We start from the raw sequence: 19,287 nt of genomic DNA, 5'->3' as shown, positions 1-19,287 counted from the left end.
CCTGCCTGCCTACCTACCTACTTACTTGCCTGCCTGCCTACCTACCTATTTGCCTGCCTGTCTGCCTGCCTACCTACCTACTTGCCTGCCTACCTACTTGCCTGCCTACCTAACTACTTGCCTGCCTGCCTGCCTGCCTGCCTGCCTGCCTGCCTACCTACCTACTTGCCTGCCTGCCTACCTACCTATTTGCCTGCCTGTCTGCCTGCCTACCTACCTATTTGCCTGCCTGCCTGCCTGCCTACCTACCTACTTGCCTGCCTACCTACTTGCCTGCCTACCTAACTACTTGCCTGCCTGCCTGCCTACCTACCTACTTGCCTGCCTGCCTACCTACCTATTTGCCTGCCTGTCTGCCTGCCTACCTACCTACTTGCCTGCCTACCTACTTGCCTGCCTACCTAACTACTTGCCTGCCTGCCTGCCTACCTACCTACTTGCCTGCCTACCTACTTGCCTGCCTACCTACCTACTTTCCTGCCTGCTTGCCTGCCTGCCTGCCTGCCTACCTACCTACTTTCCTGCCTGCTTGCCTGCCTACCTACCTACTTGCCTGTCTATCTACCTACCTACTTGCCTGCCTGCCTACCTATTTGCCTGCCTGCCTGCCTTCCTACCTACTTGCCTACCTCCTTGCCCTCCTACTTGCCTCCATGACTACCTACATTCTTGCCTGCTTGCTTGTTTTTGGATTATTCCAATGGTGGGGCTACAGTCTGGGCCGGGCTGTACTAGGCCAACCTTGGGCAGTCCAGGGGACAGTGTTGCACAGGTAACCTGAAACTTGTAAACCTTTGTGAAAATGTCTTGTTAAGATTTCATTGAAATATAGCTGATGAACATTGAATGGTTGAAGAAAAAAGTTTTTGATCTGCTGAAGATAAAAAAAAAAAATAAAGTAAACTTTTATTTTTGGAATTAAATACTCTCCTTGGCCTGATCTGTCGACTCCACCGCTGAGGAGGCCGTCAACAATGAGTCTGGTTGTAGTCAAGGTTTCTGCCTCCTAAAAGGAAGTTTTTCCTTGCCAACGCCACTCTGTGCTTTACTCATTGTTGAATTGCTGGGATCTGTTTATTCTTATCCACTAAAGTCTGACATCAACTGTAAAGTGTCTTGAGATAACTTTGTTATGATAAGACACTTTAAATAAAATTGAAATTGAATTAAAATTGAATTGTCTATCCTGTCACAGTGTACTTTCTCTTTTTCATTTAAACATCAGAGTCATTAGCCCAAATATCCTGAAGGACGAAACTCAGCGTATCCAACCAGTGCCAAATATACATCACGAAACAAACCTGAGCCAAGACAGGAAGGATTCATGCCTCCGTGGAGCCCAGTTCTGACTCCTTTCACTGAATTTAAAAATCTTTGACTTTCCAACTATTTTGAGCCTCCGCTTCCTGTTCTTCGCTGAGCGGAATGATTCCTGGAGTTCTTCTGCTAACGACTGATTGACATGTCGTGTATTCCTGGATGCTTTTCTGCTGAATCCCCGACATGTGTTTTTTGTGACCTTTTCAAGCCCATTCTCCACTGAACTCTGACATGAACAGGACATTGTGACCAATGAACAGATGCTCACTGGACCGTTCTGTGCAAGCCTGCAGAGTCCATGTTCATCATAGTTCATCAACGAATACTTAGACCACGCGGCAAATAAAGAATGAAAAAAAAAAATGTTTTCACATGTTTGATGAGGTTCAAGAAAAAAATGAATGGCACTTGATCCTAGTAGATGATAAACAATTTTGGTGCTTTCTAAAGTCTGGTGTACTTTATGGTTATGTGTGATCCAAAATGCAGGATCTGTGTAGGATGATGGGATGCATTTGATCATGATTATGTCGTTTAATGTTTTTTGAATTTCAGCCTGTTGTGTCCAAACTTTTGTATTTCTGATCAAATCTATTTAAATGATAACATTTGATGTGTTTATGTTTTACCCTTAATGATCTGACATGGTTTAAAGATGTAGGGTAATGCTCGATCAAAAAACTTGAAACTGAGGGTCGTAGATCATCATCGCTACTAAAGGTAGATACAGTGGATAGTACATGTAGGTTGCTAGGTAGGTAGGTAGGCAGGTTGGTAGGTAGGTAGGTAGGTAGGTAGGTAGGTAGGTAGGTAGGTAGGTAGGCAGGTAGGTAGAGGTAGAGGTAGAGATAGAGATAGAGATAGAGATAGAGATAGAGATCGATAGGTAGGTGGATAGGTAGGTAGGTAGGTAGGTACGTAAGTAGGTACGTAGGTATGTAGGTAGGTAGATACGTAGATAGGTATGTAGGCAGGTAGGTGGATAGGTAGGTTAGTAGGTAGGTAGGTTGGTACGTAGGTAGGGAGGTAGAGGTAGAGGTAGAGGTGGAGGTGGAGGTGGAGGTAGAGGTAGAGGTAGAGGTAGAGGTAGAGGTAGAGGTAGAGGTAGAGGTAGAGGTAGAGGTAGAAGTAGAGGTAGAAATAGAGATAGGTAGGTAGGTGGATAGGTAGGTTGGTAGGTAGGTAGGCAGGTATGTAGGTAGGCAGGTAGGCAGGCAGGTAGGTTGGTAGGTAGGTAGGTAGGTAGGTAGGTAGGTAGGTAGGTAGGTAGGTAGGTAGGTAGGTAGGTAGGCAGGTAGGCAGGTAGGCAGGTAGGTAGGTAGGTAGGTAGGTAGATACGTAGATAGGTATGTAGGCAGGTAGATGGGTAGGTAGGTAGGCAGGCAGGCAGGCAGGCAGGCAGGTAGTTAGGTAGGTAGGTAGGTAGGTGAGTAGGTAAGATAAGTGGGTTGGATGGTTCTGTAGGTAGGTAAGTGGAACTTTATTGATCCCTCTGGAAAATTCCTTTGGAAATGTAATATACGTCCATCAATTCAGTTGCTCCCATGTGATTGGCTGATTAGCCATTTGTGAAACCAAGCAATAAAGTGGTCCTTGTAGTCACGCATGAGATATCAGAGGAGTTGATTGAAGCAAACTTTCAAATGGTGTCTACAATATGAAAGTCACATCACCCACCAACACAAGCGATTGAACACAGAGCCAATTACATCAGTTCCAGAGCCCGACGTCTGCGCCGTTGTAGCTTTGAAATCTGGTCAAGAATGCAATTCCATCGTTCCAGCACAACATTTCTCTCCTCTTGTCTCATTTTCCCTCTGCATGACTTTTACTGCGGCACGAGACAAGGCAGTAAATCTGCGATCAGCTGCTGCTCCGAGTACAGATGGCGTGACCGTGCTGCTGAGCTTTATGATTATTGTCGTGCACATATGCCTTCTGGGAGTTGAAAAAGTTTCCCCCCCTCAGCCCCCCGCTGTACCTCCGACATGCTCTGTTGTGGCACGTAATTGATAAAGACGAGAGAAACTGGCACAATGAATTCATATTAGCAACTTCTTTTTGAATTCACCGTTAGGTCCTTATGGACACTTTAGACACACACTCGTCTTCAATTAAACACAACAGTCCTGGAACCAAAAATGATGAATATACAAATTTATTTTGTTAAATTTAATCATTTATTTACCACCACTTAATATAAGAATGAGTTTACATCCATTACACCCTACTTTAATAAACGATAAATGTAAATATAATGTCAATTTGGAATATAATAGATTATTATTTATATATATATATAAAAATGTTGGAATAATATATATATATATATATATATATATATATATATATATATATAAATCCAACATTTGTTTTTATGGTGACACTTTCTTTCTGCAGCTTTACCCTTCTTTTAAGCGATTCATAATAAACACATAATTCAACAATTAAATGTATTTTATCAATATTTCTGGAAGATATTTTGATGTTTTATTATAAAGGATAAAAGGCTCGTATTTGTGAATCCACAAAAGTTATAGACAGAGACCATATGTGGCCTCTGGGAAGAAAAGAAAATCCGAGTTTGATGAAGAAATGAATAAAAATTGGAGTCATAATTGAGGATTTACAACACAGGTGTGAAGAACTTGTAAATTCATCCCAGAGTTTAAAGCCTCAAGAGATTCTCTAATAATTCAGGTTGTTTTTTTTAAGATAATGTCATCCGTGTTTTACAATTTAAGTCTTACTTTTTCCTCTCAGCTCACAAACAATTCCACATAAACCCAAAACAAGTCTCAAACACTGGAGATGTTCCCAATTTCTATTCCTCATCTTCTCATTCCCGGGGGGCCACCGGCCGAGGTCCCGAGATTTGAGGGTTTTTTGTGAGTAATGACACGGAAGGTAAATGGCTGCTCGCTTTAATCTTGCTAAGTGATGTCATGGGGTCAAAAAAAAACGAGGCTTCACAGTTTGACAAATGCTATGTTATCGTGACATGTGCTGCAGGTGACAGCGTTGCCATCTTGACTGAAAATGCCACTGGGAACATCACGTTTAGCGGGCACATCTGTCAAAGTGACACCGGCGTGAGGGGGGGAATTTTAATAATGAGCTTCACGGTAATACGGGAACGCCGGGGCGACTCTTCGGCGTGTCAGAAATGGCGAGACGTCTCTTAAGGCCCTTTTGTGTCGAAGGGATCGTGACGTATCGTCGTCTTTCAACGTATGTAGCAGCCGTGAAAATTAAATAATGATTTTGTGTCACGTCTGGAGCTGAACTGAACGTTTGCAAAGCCAAGGCTAAAATGACTACCTTGACTTGTCGTTGACTCACCGGCTCGAAATACACCACAGTGTGTATTTAATTCCTGGTTCTGGAATCAGGGACTATTTGAACAAAAGTACTGCAGAAAATGTCTAAATATATATATGTAATACAATGTCTGTGTCTGTGTGTGTGTCTGTGTGTGTGTGTGTGTGTGTCCGACTGATCCATGGCTAATGGACTCCCAAGTCGCTTGACAAGATGTCGGCAAAATTAGCATGTAGACTCTCATCTCTGTGACAAGGGAAGGGGGGCACGATGGGGGCGGAAGACCCCTGTGAAATGTTAAATACTTCCAACTATTATGACATTTTAAACACATGTAAAAAATATATTTAAAAAAATCCAGAATTTCAAGTCATTTTTGTGAATTGTAAGGGGGCACAAGGGGCTGGAGAGGGGGGCAGACGACCCCCTATGACAATTTAAAAACTTCCAATTTTGATGACATTTAAAACTACATATATGAAAAGAATACTGTGAAATATTTCCAGAATTTCAGGTTTTTGGTAAATTGTAAGGGGGTAGCAAGGAGGCACAAGTAGGGCGGTGGACCCCCATGACAATTTAAATACTTCCAATTTTGATGATACTTAAAACTACCTCCACATTAAATAAAATTAAAGTGTTACGTGTGAAATATTTTAACTTTTTTGTGAATTGGAAGGGGGTAGAAGAGGGCACAAGGGGGCGATGGACCTACATGACTATTTAAATACTTTCAGTTTTAATGACATTTAAAACTACATATAGGAAAACCAGACTGTACGTTGGAAATATTTTTCGAACTCTGTTTTTTTTTGTGAATTGTAAGGGGGTAGTTTTGTTGAAATTTAAACGAATATAAAAAACATCATACAACTAAATTATTTTGAGAATTTCAGATTCTTTTTTTGACTTGTAAGGGGGGGTAATTGGGGGTAGGGGACCCCCATGACAAATAAAATATTTCTAATTTCGATCTCATAAAGATGTAAAACAAAAAAATATTTCCTTATTTGCATCTCCCTTTGTGTATTGTAAGGGGGCTCAAGGGGGGCAGCCGACCCGCATGACAATTTAAATACTTCAGATTTTGATTAAATTCAAACCCCATTTTAAAACAATTCCAGATTTCCAGCTCATTTGTGAAGTGCAACAGGGAATAATGGGGGCACAGAGTCAAATTATGGGATGTCAAATTTTTGTAACAGAACCTCATCGTGATTCAAGTAAAGTTTGATAAATCTATTTTTTGTATTTTTAAATGTACATTGATAAATAGAGAACATTATGAATTTAATCTAATGCTAGGTTAGTTTAAGTAAAGTGTGAATGTTGTTATATTATATATATATATATATATATACATATTACTATAAGGATATATTTGTAATTTATTTTTAAATGGTCATATTTTAATTCTAATTTAGTGATTTAATTTGCTTCATTTTGCTTTAACTACTGGTTATTAATTACATTTTCTTTTAATCATTTTCTTTACTGTGTAGAAACCATTTTTCAGAGAGAAGGTCAAATTATCACACCATACTGTGAGTTAATTAAACAAATATAAAGCTCCTGTATTTGTGAAAGACAATATTGAGAACTTCTAAAGACACACATAACATCAACACAGCTTTACTTGGCGGAGTTTTCATCGTCAACACAACCTCTGTTCAAGAGCCAGCGAATGCTGGGCCGTACTGTTGTCTATTGAGAAGACGAGTCTCTCATCCTTTAAGTTTTATATAAAATATATTCCAGAATCTTATTTATTGAGAAAAGAGAAGATACAACATTTTTTAAATGGAAACCTAAAAATGAATAAAATCCTCATATACTGTATATGTGTATATATATATATATATGGAACAATATGTAATAAAAGAAAGGTCCTATTAGACATCTGATTAAGCAATTGAATGTTCTTGTTTTTCTTCATTTTCTAATAATAAACACAAAATTGAGCATTTCCTTAAACACAGACAGGTATTTTTTTATTATTACAATAGCGATTAGCATCAAAACAGCTTTACTTGGCAGTATTTTCATTTGCTAGTTTGACATTTTACTTTTTCAATTAAAAAAAATAAACCTCTGTCCAAGTGCTGGAAATATTGGGCGTTACTGTGTTAATACTTAATACTACATTAAAAACTTATATATAAAGTATATATAAATATACAAATATGGATTAAGATGATATTTATAGACAATCAAGCACCACTTAACCACTTATACATGTTGGTTCTCTGGCTCCCCCCTCTGTCAGACTAATGTAATTGCACATTTTCGCTAAAGCTGAGTGGACAGCACCGCACATTGTGTCCTATACTTTTGGACAACGGCGAGTTAGCACCCTTTGCTACATTAGCATGGAAATACATTTTGCCTATAACACCAAAAACAAACCACATTACTCTGAATAAATTACAAATCTCAGTCAACATGAGGGTGAGTAACAATGTTGGGGTCATTATTACTTTGAAGCCAGAATGGAAATGAATGAAACAGTCGTCTCCGTCTCACAGCCGTGAAAGCAGTTTTGGTGGACACTCGGTAGCACGAGTTTAAAACTAGAGATGTATCAATGAGGCCTCATTTAACAGTTTAATAGTGAAGCCACTGTGTCACGAAACAGTTTCATAGTGAAGCCACTGTGTCACGAAACAGTGTCTTACCTTTAAAAGACCACTAGATGTCAGTCTAAGTTTGAAAATGATGCCAAGTTTCATTGACTTATTAGATCAGAGCTAAAGATTTTAAAGCAGAGAGTGACATCTAGTGGCCTTTTAACATTAAGACACTGTTTCATGACACAGTTGCCTCACCTCCAAACTGTTTCATGACACCTCATCGACCCGTCACTAGGTGAAATGTTGGGGGTTATTATTACTTTAAAGCCAGAATGGAAATGAATGAAACAGTCGTCTCCGTCCCACAGCAGTGAAATCAGTTTTTGGTGGACACTCAGTATTGCTTAGTTGTTTTAAAACCAAACCAATTATCAGAAACTATGTGAAGTAAAAGTCAAGTTTATTAAGGAAACAATGACTACATTAAACACCTTTTTTGCTTTCTGTGTTCATTAAGCTTTTCTCCGTCTCTGGCTAATTGTCTTCGTCTGCCTCCTACACGGCGACACTTTATCTCGTCAGCGTTTTCTCTTTCTGTCTCTATCAGTAATTGAATGCAGCCACAGTTCACAACCACAACCTGCAATTTAAGCAAAGTAGGCCATTACCAAAAAGAAACCTTCGGGTGTGATAACATACGATCGGCAGGCAATTGATTCGTGTTTACCGAAGTGTGTCTAAAAATCTCAGCAGCCTAATGGAGATAACTGTGGAGCAGCAAAGAGCCTATTAGAAAAAAAAAAAAGACATTTAAGAAAAGTTTACTTTTGGAAATAAGCAGCGTTAAGGCCAGTTTTTTACGTTTGTCAGAAAGTGTCCTCGCTCTGGATCCAGTTATGCAAAGTTATTACCGGCAGTCGTGGAAAAAAAAACTTTTCGGTGTTTTCTCAGACCAGTGATGCATAAAGCATTCGACAATCAGAAGGCAGTGATCCGTGCTGACATTTATCCGGGTGTTTTGTCAGCGCCGATGCACTTGAATACGGCGTAGAGGGTGAGAGCGAAGACACCTACACGTCCTGTCACTCATTGTTAAGGAAGCAGAAGTCGTAATGCGGTGTTTTGTCCAAACAAGTTTTGAGCGGCGGCGCTGTCAGAAGTGGACACTCGCTTTTGCAGCTCTGACAAGAAATTGATCATATCTGATGCTTGTCTTTTTTTTCGGCGCTATAACGCCGCGGGTCGTTCATCTATCAGCTCGTGTCACGCCAGACCTACACCCGAGCACGCCTCCCGGCGTCCCTGGTCCGAGTGCAGGGAGTGAAGTGGATCAGTCGCCTGATCGTGTTCCAGAGGGTTTTTCTGATTTTTACTTTTAATTGCTTTGAGTGAGATTTCTCCTGAGTTTATTTTTTTTAACCACTTGTTAGTCACAAATGTAGGGAAGACTTTTTTTCTTTTGATCTTGGCTAAATATTTATATCAAATGTTTGTTAGAAAAAATATAAAGAAATACAATTTAAGAATACTGTGTCTGTTAGTAACATTATTATGATGGATGGATGGATGGATGGATGAATGGGTGGGTGGATGGATGGATGGGTGGATGATGAGATGGATGGATGGATGGATGGATGGATGGATGGATGGATGGATGGATGGATGGATGGATGGATGGATGGATGGATGGATGGATGGATGGATGGATGGATGGGTGGGTGGATGGATGGATGGGTGGATGATGGATGGATGGATGGATGGATGGATGGATGGATGGATGGATGGATGGATGGATGGATGGATGGATGGATGGATGGATGGATGGATGGATGGATGGATGGATGGATGGATGGGTGAATGGATGTATGGATGGGTGGATGGATGGATGGATGGATGGATGGATGGATGGATGGATGGATGGATGGATGGATGGATGGATGGATGGATGGATGGATGGATGATGGATTGGTGGATGGATGGATGGATGGATGGGTGGGTGGATGGATGGATGGATGGATGGATGGATGGATGGATGGATGGATGGATGGATGGATGGATGGATGATGGATGGATGGATGGATGGATGGATGGATGGATGGATGGATGGATGGATGGATGGATAGGTGGATGGATGGATGGATGGAAGGATGATGGATGGATACATGATAGATGGATGAATGGTAGATGGATGGAAGGATGTATGGATGGAAGGATGTATGGATGGATGGATGATTGATGGTAATTGATGGATGATGGATGGAAGGATGAAGGATGGATGGATAGATGATAGATGGAGGGATGAATGGATGGATGGTAGATGGATGGAAGGATGGATGGATGGATGATGGATGGATAGATTATAGATGGATGGATGATGGATAGATGGATGGATGATGGATGGAAGGATGAAGGATGGATGGATGATGGATGGATGGATAGATGATAGATGGAGGGATGAATGGATGGATGGTAGATAGATGGAGGGATGAATGGATGGATGATAGATGGATGGAAGATGGATGGATAGATTATAGATGGATGGATGATGGATGGATGGATGGATGGATGGATGCTATAAATATATATATATATCGTAAATAAATGTATAAATAAATACATGCTTTATATATATACATATATATTATAGCATTTATTTATATACATATTTAAAGCATTTATTTATTTGTACATTTATTTATGATTTTTTTCATCTCTGTTAAAACATGTTTGATTTAATAACATTTATACGTCTATCCATCTTAAAAATGCCAAAATTGTCTGTTTCGCACGAGAAATGCTTCTTATAAAACCTCTCACTCACATATATTTTATTTTATTTCATTTATTTAACTAATCACTGCTTGTTTGTTACGATTCATCTGTCAGTCTGTAAGTAAAAATACTTGATTTACTGAGTGGACCTTTGAGATTAGAAATCATTATAAATGATTTCTTTTTTTTTTCAAATGGGATGGAAGAACAAAATCCTGTTAAAAAGTCATGAAGCGATGAATCATGAATGTCGTGGTTTCCTTGAAGGTTAATTGTTAATCAAGAGGTCACTTTGTGATGGGAACGTTCAGGTCGACTTTTTATGAAACCAAATATATATTAATCTATTCATGTAGATTTTCATCAGTGTCTGGTTTGATCTTTGTGTATTTCTCCATCACAGAAATGTAGCGGAGATCAGAATATTTCCATCCACTCCTTTTCTTATCTTTTCTCCAAGATTCTTTTACAGGAGGTTGAGGAAAATCCCAGCTACCTGGGGCAAGAGGCAGGGAACATTATTACAACACACACACACACCTACTGAAAATAGAGTAATCAATCAACCTCTGTATGTTTTTGGACTGGAGTACCCGGAGTAAACCCCTAGTATGGAAACAAGTACTTTGATCAGAAGATGACCAACAACTGAATTGAATCCACCGGGTTTTCTCTCGTGACAGCGACTGTAAAGTACATTTTTAAAAGCTCTGATTTCAACTCAGTCTTGTTCTGGCTCACGTCTAATGTTTCCTGACCAAATCCTCCCACCCGGATTCCTCCTACACCGCTTCCTCGGAGGCCAAGAACAAGGCAACTGGGACTCTCTCATGTATTTGTAGGTTAGAAACCATCGCTTGCTACTAATTACGCTCAAATCTTCAGTTTCATTTTCTGACATTCTGGGATTTGGATTCTTTCAATTCATTCAATCAACCGCCTGTATAAGTGAAGGAGAAGTACTTTTTTCTTTTTTTTACTTTTAGAGACCAACAGATGGAACCTGCTGTTATTTTGCTTTGAACTGCTATTAAAACCTCCAACACATTTTTAAACCATGGAAGTCACTTATTTATTTGTGCAGGATTTCTCTTAATTATCTCGGGGCTAATGTGTTTATCACTGTGTCGTCTTTGCCTTTTAAAGTTTTCAAATGTGAATGTACTTTTAACCAAGTCTTGTGACCCTGGTCTGTGAGAGGAGCTTTAAAAATAAAACTTTCTTACTTACATAGCTTTCGAAATTCTGACACTGCTTTATGAAGCTTCACCAATCAGTTTCCTTATTTTTGGAGACCATTTATTTTGAACAGTTTTCTATTAAAACCTCCCATCGTTTTAAACCAGCCAAGCCATTGACTGAGCTCAATACATTCGGACACTGTTTCATGAAGCTTCGTGAAGCAATGTCCTTATTTTTCTAGACCGCCAGGTACCGCCTTCTCTCCTATGATATTTTGCTTTGAACTGGTATTACGTTAAAACTTTCCATTGTTGTTAAACCGATGACGCCACCTGTTGATCTTGAATGCTTCATGAAGCTTCATTAATACTCTATTATTTAGCTTGAAACAACTATTCTATTACAGCCTCCTAAGGACCAGGAAAGCCCCTCAAATATTAATTACTAACTTTTTTACTTACTGAGCTTTAAAATTCAGACACTGCTACATGAAGCTCTATGAAGCAAGATTTATATTCTAATAAGAACTACTCTATTAAAACCCCTATAATTTTGAAACCTAGGAAGCCACTTACAGAGCTCTCAAGATCCTGGCACTGCTTAATGAAGCTTTGTGAAGCAGTGTTTTCCGAGGCCACCAGTTACCACCTTCTTTTCCATGATATTTTGTTTTGAACATCTATTTTATTATAGCGTCCTATTGTTTTTAAACTGAGAACACCTGCTTACCAGAATGCTTCGTGATGCTTCACGAAGCAGTATCATTATTTTAAGAGACACCAGATGGCACCTGCTTGTATTTTGCTTTGAATAACTAGTCTATTCAAACCTCCCATAATTTTCAAACCAGGCCACTTACAGAGCTAATACAATTCGGACAACACTTTATTACACACCTCATGTTTTTATGATATTTTCCTTTGATTATGTATTCTATTAAAATATCCCATTGTAGTTTTTTGGTATCCTAAATGATACTTGATCGTTAAAAATTAAGACAATACTTCATGAAGCTTCGCGAAGCAGTGTCTTTATCTGAATTCTGCTCTATGATATTTTGCTTTGATTATGTATTCTATTAAAACATCCTATTGTTTTTTTTTGTTTTTTTCCCAAATGCCACTTGATGGTTAAAAAGCAAGACAATGCTTCATGAAGCTTCATGGAACAATTTTTCTTTATTTCTAAAAGACAACCAATGGAACCTGCTGTTATTTTACATTGAAAAGCTATTTTATTAAAACCTCTCATTGTTCTTTAACCAAGGAACCACTTACTAATCTTTTAAAGTTTGGAAAAAGCTTCATGAAGCTTCGCAAAGCAGTGTCTTTATTGTCAGAGACTGGATGGAACCTGCTGTTATTTTTGCTTAGAACTGCTATTCCATTAAAATCTAGTATCATTTGTAAACGAAGGAAGACACTGACCAAGCTTTAAGAATTCAGATGAAGCTTTGAAAGTGTCAAAGATGATCTGGTAACATTGCTACGATTCTGAAATCTTTTATCGATTCATTTTGATATATTTGTATTATTATGTGAATACAGGCAGAGGTTCGCCCTGATTTCTACTCTATATTCTACTCGACTCAACCGGAGCCCAAACAACACTATTGGACGGTCGAACCGATTTGTATTTGACATGAATTAATTTGAAACTGTCCATTTATTTACTCGAGAGTAAACCATGGTTATCGGAAGTCGATGAAGTTGTCCCTTAATGAGCAATATTGATCCCGGCATTGATGTGCATGTTCACGCCGGCCATTGAGCCTCCCTCGCCCCGGACTGCGAGCGCTTCCTTCACGCTGAGTAATTGAGTTACTGTGAGACGAATGAAAAGGCAGCTAATGAATGAAAACATGTCAAACTAGTATTGTTGGCCTTTCAATAGGTCAAGATTGTACTGGAGCGCTAGTTAGCTCGCCTCGCACGGCATGGCAGTCAGTGCACTGGGAATTCATCAGCGCTCAGATATTCGGGTTAATCAGATCAAAGTATAGGTAGTCTGACGCAATTTGTTGCAATTGCCTCCCCCTACAAAGAAAAAGATTGTAGACTCAAGAAAGATAAAGGCCTTTGTATGTTTTAGTACTAATGCATCCCTCCCCCAAAAAAAGAAAGCAATTGATGTGAAATCTTTGAGTGCCTTTGATTCTACATCCCCTGTCTTGCTAGGTTTCTGTCGCCGTCTGAGGTTTGTTCGAAACCAATCACATGAATTCCTTTGAAGAGAAAATGAATCGATGCATCAAGTGCTGGAGGAAACTGAAATAATAGCCAGAAGCTTTATTTAATTTTTACCCTTATTTTGGTGTATTCATTTTTTAGCATTTGAAGCAGCTTTATTCGATTCTAAGTCGAGCGACGCCAGTGGACTAAAGTGCTAGTGTTCAGCCCGACGGGAGACTACATTTCCCATGAGCACTCACTCCCTAAACGTGGCAAAAGTTGCCATGACCCGGTTTGTAGCAGTTGGAAGAATTTTCTGTTTCCAGACTTCCATTGAGGAATGAAGGATGATACTGATGAGGTAATGAATCAGACTGTGTATAATGTAATATGATTTGTGTTATGACGGCTTCGGAAATAACATAACCCAACAACCAGAGCGATATGTAGCATGTTCACATCATCACCAAGAACTTTTACAGTGAAAATAAAAATCACACAAAACACCTCAAGTCACGGTATATTAGTCATTCAACTAGTTTTAAGTTGATGTGTCATCAAAAGTTTTATGAAAATATTTGAGTACAAAAATATTTAAGGTACACTAACTACCCAGAGCTGCTCTTTTAGCCTCCACTTTGCACAGAAAACTTCTCTTTTTTTGGTTGGCAAAATTAAGGTTTAAATCAACAACCGTTTGGGCGACAAATAGACGACACACACACACACACACACACACACACACACACACTGATTGCCACCGAACTCGTCTTTGTTGTGAATATTGACTTTCGCCCCCCAATTCTATTTTAAGTTCTCAAGGACTCCAACTAAACCTCTCGATTGTATATTCAGAAGTTTTTGTTTTTTTTCTCCAGCAGATAACGGTATTTGAGTCATTCAACTAGTTTTAAGTTGATGTGTATGAGTACAAAAATATAAAGGTACCCAAAACTACCCAAATCTTTAATCAATTGAAACCATTACTGGCAAATTAAGTGTTATATTTTGTGTTCTTTGCTAATTATTTACAATGTTGCAATCACAACGTCTGTTAGTTTTGGATAAGAAAAAGAAGAAAAGCATCTCAAGCTAATCTAAAAATGCCCGATGACAGAGAAAAAAATCCCAAAATCCTTTAGCTTTGTGAATTAATTTCTATTTGACTAATTAACTATATTTCAGCCTCTGAAGCATTGAAACGGCGACACATTAAATAGTCTGGATACACTGATTGACTGTAAATTGACACAAGTTGCTTTCAGCGCCTAGTAACCTTTGGAGTGAATCTAAAGAAGAACACATGGATCAGAGTAAGCGAGTAGGAGAGTGCAGGTAGGGTGGATAAGACTGCGGAAGACAAGAAGATAGTCAAAGAACAGCAGTACTGATTAATAATATAGTAAAAAGTCTAAATAGTAATTTACGAATTTCCCAAACCTAGGAAAATTTCTGAGCCAGGAGTTTTATTGTGTTTCAAGAAAGTTAGAATTGCCTTATAAAAAAGACGACATTGTTCCCCTTCAACAAAAACAACAAGTTAAGAATATTGCAGAAACTTGGAAAGTTGAATCTGTCGTGAACTCAAAACAAAGGTTTGGTTCAGTTCACAGCAAAATTGATTTTCTTTCTAAAGAACAAAGATTAAAACAGCCAGGTGCTGTGATTGGTCGACTGAGCAACAGGATGAAAGTTAATACTCCACTGGTTTTCGTGATATTTTGTGTTTTCATTTGTTTAGCGTTATCATATGAATATACATGTTTTTTAACAAAAATATTTAATTAGATTTTCTACTCACCCTTATGTCAGGTAAGGGTTCAGATTATTTTCAGAGTTCTCTGTTCTTTTTTAGAGTTATAGAAAAAAATGTTTGTCAATTTTAATGAAGCAACTGGAGCTCAGTTGATTTCGTCTTCATCTTGGTCCAAAAATACACTAAAAAAACATCCAAATATCTCCATATACTGCTCGTCTGTAACGTCCCTTTTGCATTGAAGCAAGTTTTTTCGTGGTGAAAGTTATCAGCTGCTGCCTCATGATTTTACTCATTCGAAAACAAAGTGTTATTTTGTATGATTTAGGCTGATGGCCCATTAGATTCTGCTAAAAAGCAAGGTTAAATTATAGGTATATTCAATTTTTTTCAGCTTCAATACAAGATGGACGTTACAGTCGAGCAGTTATGGAGGTATTTGGATATTTTTAAGTGTCTTTTTGGACGAAGATAAAGACAACTGAGCTCCAGTCGCTTCATTGAAATGAACTAACATTTTTGTTTATTACTCTAAAAAAGAACAGATAACTCTAATAAAATAAATAATCCCTACCCTTAGTTTACAGAATTGTGAGAAGAAAATGAGTTTATTTTAAATTGAAGTCAAAGTATTTTATAGGCAGAGTAAAGAACTATATTAGCAACGCTAAGCTAACAAAACATGCTATAGCTGTATCAACGTTTTTTCGTTTATATCAATTGTTTCATGTTTTTTTGGTAAATTACAGGAGGAAAATGATGGATTTCAATTTTAAGACCATTAAAACCTTTCAGTGTAAACTACCCTCCCAGTATCGTCAGTCCTGCGGGTCAACAAGTTTCTATATTAACCAAAACGTAAGTATGTTGTCGACGAATCTCAGCATTTTTCTACGCACAGACAAGAGACTCTGATTGAGATATTGATATATATCCATAAATTACAAGTATCTATACATAAATATTTAGATATATTATGATATGATAATATGCTATGATACGGTAGCTCCATCAATACTTCCTGAACTGCTACGAGACATGATGAAACTGAATTTTAAAAATCATCCTCCCATCAAAACATTATTACCTCGATAAGAAAAAAATCCACTCAGCTCTCGACGGGCTGCTTAAAGAGCCCCTTCACCAAAATTGTATTCAAATGTCAAGGTTGCAACTTGAATAAGCTTTTGGTTAAACAGAATCACAGTTGGATTCTGACGGAGCCGTCGGTCTAAAGAAAAGGGAATTTGCACACAGTTCAGAGTAGAGTAGGTTGTGGAAGAATCTAATGTGTCAAATACAAGTACTAACAAATTAAAAGGAGGCTAAATGGATCCCGATGAAGGTGCATGTCGTGATAGAGTGCTGTTTTTAAAAGGGCTGGTTCACAGATAGTACTGCATTTACTGAGTTTATCGGTGCAAATCAAATCAAAGACTCGAAGGACAACAGTTACAAGGTCTTAACAACTCGAAGGACAGTGAAAACAAATATAAAATGTATTTATTTGCTCGTTCTAACACAAGGTGAAAACAACATGACGTTAAACAAACAAACTTCCTTCTGATGCGGAGAAAGATAATAAGCTAATCAAGGCTGTCACCAAGTAGAAAAGTTAAATTTAGTTTTTTTGAAGTTTGAATTCACGAGTGCAAAAACTTCATCCAACAGACTCGTGCAAACATGTCGTAACCATTTGGGAGCTTTTGCTAAACTTAGGACCGTAGCTTCTACATCTGAAATGAAAATGAATATTTGATTATTGTGACTCTACTTCCAACTCTCTAACGTTCCATCTGATATGAAACGTCTTTTTTCTTTTTCTTCTACCGAGTATCACATTGATTTTATTTTCACTCTGGTGGATCTCAGTCGCTTTTAGATTTATTTTTAAAAAATTCCGTCCAGAGCCCTCCATAGCCGACACCGCGGCATATCTCTGACCTTCCACACACATCAGCCAGCAGTTCATATCTGAGTCGGTCGGGTCAGATGCTGTCCACAATGTCCTTTTAGAGTGTTTCAGTCTGTTTTCAGTTTCTTATCTCGGCAGCATGCAGAGAACAATCCTTTTTCTTGATGAGATATTTCTTGATTGAAACGAGGACACCAATCAACAATAATAAAATTATGTTATAAACAATATCATAAGAAAATTGCAATAAAAAAATACCTTTTTTTCCCAATACATATTTTATCTTATTATGGAGCCCCTAAAGGGACATGAAAACATTTTTTTAAATGGAATGTTTTACGTTAGAACGAGAACGTTTGACATCAGGACGAGAAATATCATGTAGGTACGAGAAAGTTTTATGTCAGGACGAGAACGTTTTAGGTAAGGACGAAAAAATTCATGTTTGGACGAGAAAGTTTGACGTTAGGACGTAAAAAGTTTCAGCTTAGGACTAGAAAGTTTGACGTGGCGATTATAGAAAAATCATCTTCACAAGAAAAAAAAAAGGTATTTTGTCAAAATATATCAAAAGTGTTTTGATTGTACATTGTACCTCTGACGAGCCACTTATTTTATTTTATTTATATTTTTATTTTGTTTATACTGTTGTTATATTCAGTTACTGTTTTGTTATTTAATGCTATCGTCCTCTTCTGTGTGCTTTTTGGTTTTTCTCTATTCCTTCTGTGCTACTGGAAAACAGAAATTTCCCTGAGAGTGTCATCTCAAAGGGATCAATAAAGTGCAGTCTAAGTCTAAGTCTAAGTCTATATATATTTTATTTTTCTTTACAATTTAAAGGAAATGATTGGCCAACTTGTTGTTTTTTTTCGTTAAAATGTTATTCCTGTTTCAACATTTGAAATATCGGTGATAGCATTTAACCAAGTGGAAGCATATGTGTGGATCTTTCATCACACATCAGTAGCATAGAAAATTAAAATAAAGTTGTCATCTTCTGCACCATAGAGATTGACAAATCTTGTGTTTTACCATCAGTCGTTTATGCTTTGTAGTTCAATAAAGTGTGTTTAAAATAATCAAATTCGATTTTTTTTTAATCATTTACAAGTAATAAGGAAATATTCTGAGCCTTTGCACAGTGTTGTGTTGCAATTAAACTTCCGACCGCTAGATGGCAGCAGTCATTATGTTATATGGAAATCCTGCGAGATGCCAGTGATGACTGAGGACGAGAGGATACAATGAACTCAGCCTTTAAATTGTTTTGTTTGAAAACAAATGAAAGCAGTTACGACTTCGTCAAGAGTCATGTGGTCTTTAAATACTACAACACCAGAGTCAAGTACTCGACAATACTACACATATATACTTGTTACTACACTATCAAAACACCAGAGTCAAGTAATCGACAATACTACAAATATACACTTGTTACTACACTATCACTATATATCGTAATTTTCATTTTCAAATAACTACAGCTCTCACTGATATCAACAAGCGATGCTAGCAAGAATAGCGTAAAAAACGACTATCTACTATCTTTCTAATCAAGTTTTCTTAACAAGAAAACTATAATACTAGGCTGTGTCCAATAAAGTGAAACAGGCAGATTGAAATACTTTGTGAACATTTTATAATGTCTCCTCCAAAATGCCAAACCCTAATGCTAATGCTAGCCTGGGCTTCTTGCAACAGTGTGTCCTCATCACTGGTAAATATATTCAAATAGATTCTCGGAGCAGAGGAAGCTGTGCATCCATGCGACAAAAGTGCCAAAACTCCCAATGAGCGCACAGTAACAGGGAAAATTCAAATTAAATTTAAAGCTTTTGGGTTTAAATGATGGCGGCACGAGACACTTATTTTCAGTCGACTAAGCATCGGGATATATCGGCCGAGGCAGTTGGACAGGTGCGACGCTTATTCCTGCTTAATCCTTCTGGAGCTTCCGGACGATTCTCCGCCCCCAAATCCTCGCGACGAGGAGGAACCTCGTCTGCTCGCTCGTGCTCGGCTGTTCCCTCTTTCAATTTGCTTCAGAAGTTAAACTACTGGCTAAGAATGGAAATCGTGTAACTGCAACTAATGATCACAACACGGCGGAAAAAAAACGTTATTGTTTTGAATCGCTGATTAGGCAGATTTTCCATTAGGCGGAGGTGAAAAGTAAATTACAGATAGTCGACGGGTGAGGATTTGAGTGCTTCAATTTGATCCTCCTCGTAGAAGCAGATAAAACAAAGGGGGAATCGACTGCCGAGCCGGAATTGA

The sequence above is a fragment of the Callionymus lyra genome, chromosome 12, assembly GCF_982586985.1.
Source record: "Callionymus lyra chromosome 12, fCalLyr1.hap1.1, whole genome shotgun sequence".
NCBI lineage: Eukaryota > Metazoa > Chordata > Actinopteri > Syngnathiformes > Callionymidae > Callionymus > Callionymus lyra.
Note: the sequence above shows the minus strand (reverse complement) of the source record.